We start from the raw sequence: 3,944 nt of genomic DNA on the forward strand, positions 1-3,944 counted from the left end.
ACAATTTGTCTAACTGTGGACAGATGAATATCTAACGGCCACTTCTAGAGAGAGTAACTATAGTACTAAATCATCTCCATTTATAGACAGTTTGTCTAACTGTGGACAGATGAATATCTAACGGCCACTTCTAGAGAGAGTACCTATAGTACTAAATAATCTCCATTTATAGACAGTTTGTCTAACTGTGGGCAGATGAATATCTAACGGCCACTTCTAGAGAGAGTACCTATAGTACTAAATCATCTCCATTTATAGACAGTTTATCTAACTGTGGACAGATGAATATCTAACGGCCACTTCTAGTGAGAGTACCTATAGTACTAAATCACCTCCATTTATAGACAGTTTGTCTAACTGTGGACAGATGAATATCTAACGGCCACTTCTAGTGAGAGTACCTATAGTACTAAATCATCTCCATTTATAGACAGTTTGTTTAACTGTGGGCAGTTTTATATCTAACGGCCACTTCTAGTGAGAGTACCTATAGTACTAAATCATCTCCATTTATAGACAGTTTGTGTAACTGTGGACAGATGTATATCTAACAGCCACTTCTAGTGAGAGTACCTATAGTACTAAATCATCTCCATTTATAGACAGTTTGTCTAACTGTGGACAGATGAATATCTAACGGCCACTTCTAGTGAGAGTACCTATAGTACTAAATCATCTCCATTTATAGACAGTTTGTGTAACTGTGGACAGATGTATATCTAACAGCCACTTCTAGTGAGAGTACCTATAGTACTAAATCATCTCCATTTATAGACAGTTTGTCTAACTGTGGACAGATGAATATCTAACGGCCACTTCTAGTGAGAGTACCTATAGTACTAAATCATCTCCATTTATAGACAGTTTGTTTAACTGTGGGCAGATGTATATCTAACGGCCACTTCTAGAGAGAGTACCTATAGTACTAAATCATCTCCATTTATATACAGTTTGTCTAACTGTGGACAGATGAATATCTAACGGCCACTTCTAGTGAGAGTACCTATAGTACTACATCATCTCCATTTATAGACAGTTTGTCTAAGTGTGGACAGATGAATATCTAACGGCCACTTCTAGTGAGAGTACCTATAGTACTAAATCATCTCCATTTATAGACAGTTTGTCTAACTGTGGACAGATGAATATCTAACGGCCACTTCTAGAGAGAGTACCTATAGTACTAAATAATCTCCATTTATAGACAGTTTGTGTAACTGTGGGCAGATGAATATCTAACGGCCACTTCTAGTGAGAGTACCTATAGTACTACATCATCTCCATTTATAGACAGTTTGTCTAAGTGTGGACAGATGAATATCTAACGGCCACTTCTAGTGAGAGTACCTATAGTACTAAATCATCTCCATTTATAGACAGTTTGTCTAACTGTGGACAGATGAATATCTAACGGCCACTTCTAGAGAGATTATCTATAGTACTAAATAATCTCCATTTATAGACAGTTTGTGTAACTGTGGGCAGATGAATATCTAACGGCCACTTCTAGTGAGGGTACCTATAGTACTACATCATCTCCATTTATAGACAGTTTGTCCAAGTGTGGACAGATGAATATCTAACGGCCACTTCTAGTGAGAGTACCTATAGTACTAAATCATCTCCATTTACAGACAGTTTGTCTAACTGTGGGCAGATGAATATCTAACGGCCACTTCTAGAGAGAGTACCTATAGTACCAAATAATATCCATTTATAGACAGTTTGTGTAACTGTGGACAGATGAATATCTAACGGCCACTTCTAGTGAGAGTACCTATAGTACTATATAATCTCCATTTATAGACAGCTTGTCTCACTGTGGACAGATGAATATCTAACGGCCACTTCTAGTGAGAGTACCTATAGTACTAAATCATCTCCATTTATAGACAGTTTGTGTAACTGTGCACAGATTAATATCTAACGGCCACTTCTAGAGAGAGTACATATAGTACTAAATCATCTCCATTTATAGACAGTTTGTCTAACTGTGGACAGATGAATATCTAACGGCCACTTCTAGTGAGAGTACCTATAGTACTATATAATCTCCATTTATAGACAGCTTGTCTCACTGTGGACAGATGAATATCTAACGGCCACTTCTAGTGAGAGTACCTATAGTACTAAATCATCTCCATTTATAGACAGTTTGTGTAACTGTGCACAGATTAATATCTAACGGCCACTTCTAGAGAGAGTACATATAGTACTAAATAATCTCCATTTATAGACAGTTTGTCTAAGTGTGGACAGATGAATATCTAATGGCCACTTCTAGTGAGAGTACATATAGTACTAAATAATCTCCATTTATAGACAGTTTGTCTCACTGTGAACAGATGAATATCTAACGGCCACTTCTAGTGAGAGTACCTATAGTACTAAATCATCTCCATTTATAGACAGTTTGTCTCACTGTGGACAGATGAATATCTAACGGCCACTTCTAGAGAGAGTACCTATAGTACTAAATCATCTCCATTTATAGACAGTTTGTCTAACTGTGGGCAGATGAATATCTAACGGTCACTTCTAGAGTGAGTACCTATAGTACTAAATCATCTCCATTTATAGACAGTTTGTCTAACTGTGGGCAGATGAATATCTAACGGTCACTTCTAGTGAGAGTACCTATAGTACTAAATCATCTCCATTTATATACAGTTTGTCTAACTGTGGACAGATTAATATAGGTCTTTTGAGATCTCTTTTTGTGAGGCACAGACCAAGTCAGCAGATGCTTAATTTCTAAAATATTTTACCATAAAATTACATGTATGTCTTGTTCAATTTTATATAATTTTCCATAGTATATAGATTTTTTTTACAGTGTATTTTTCAGGGTGGCACAATTATTAAATTACATCAAGATCTAAAAAAACAAATATCTTAATAGAATTCAACTGGGCTCCAAAAAGAAATTTTGGAGCCCATAATTATATATTTCACAACAAATACATAATTATCAAGATATAAACTGAATATCATCAATAAAAAATTATCAAGATATCATTTGTGTAGCCATATTGCCCAGCCTTAAAACAATTTGTCATTTATCTTCAGAAATGTTCAGATTTGATGGCACAGTGTCAATCATTTTGAACCTGAGAACTTACTCTTCCTTCTGTTCACCTGTGTCTCTCGGCCACGTGAGTCAATGCTCTTTGTTCCACACGAGACGTCCTGAGAGCACAGGAGCAATGACTGCAGGGGTGTTTATTAACAGCAATTATAGTAACCCAAGACTGCAGGATTACACAGGGCCCCTGCAGCTCTGGAGACCATGGAGGCCCCTCTGATTCAGACCACTTGCTGCAATTAAGGGGCTGCAGACAATTACATCAAAAGCAAAATGTTAAAATTATGTTTTGATCCAAGAGCTGACATAAAGAAAACAAATCTGGCATTTGGAACTGCAAAAATGTCTCTAGCACCTACTTCAACACCCTCTTAAATTTGAATATTTTTGTGAATTATCCAAACATCAAACAAAATTTATATATATACTGTTTACAGTATACTCATGTTTTTAGAGCTGGCTGTGGATGGTGACTGTTAGTGTTAACACGCTCTGGAGGTTTGAGCTGAAGACTAATGGCTCTGAGGTGGATATGAGATCATGATCTCACAGCTATAACTGTTCTGTTCATAGATTTATTACTCTCTGACACGATCGTTAGACTGGTTTGAAAGGCTGTTTAAGGTGTATACTACTATGGCACATTGTGGGTTTGTAATTTATACACTGCTGCTCTAAACTCCACTACATTAACTCAAGCATCAGTTTTATTATTTGAACGTGGTAAACTTCAGTGCTTAACTTAATTTGTGTTCCAGACATGAATGATCCATCAAATCATGTGTCTTAATGAGGAGAGATCAGACGATACCCGAGCAACAACTAAGAACACCCTAGAAACTATCTAGTGATGCCCTAG

At 36.6% G+C, this 3,944-nt stretch overlaps 1 long non-coding RNA gene across 2 annotated transcripts; it reads right to left on the reverse strand.

Annotated features, from left to right (window-relative positions):
• Window positions 1-226: 226 nt before the first annotated feature.
• On the reverse strand, window positions 227-2,616 carry LOC127642072 (uncharacterized). Of its 2 annotated transcripts, none has more exons than XR_007970266.1 (3): window positions 2,552-2,616; window positions 746-831; window positions 227-401 (listed from the first exon to the last, which is right to left on the reverse strand). It is a non-coding gene; the product is annotated as an uncharacterized LOC127642072 (long non-coding RNA). The 2 variants fall into 2 exon arrangements; XR_007970265.1 differs by lacking the exon at window positions 2,552-2,616 and adding an exon at window positions 2,466-2,530.
• Between the last annotated feature and the right edge of the window lie 1,328 nt (window positions 2,617-3,944).

This window comes from Xyrauchen texanus, unplaced genomic scaffold, assembly GCF_025860055.1.
Source record: "Xyrauchen texanus isolate HMW12.3.18 unplaced genomic scaffold, RBS_HiC_50CHRs HiC_scaffold_346, whole genome shotgun sequence".
NCBI classification, from domain to species: Eukaryota; Metazoa; Chordata; class Actinopteri; order Cypriniformes; family Catostomidae; genus Xyrauchen; species Xyrauchen texanus.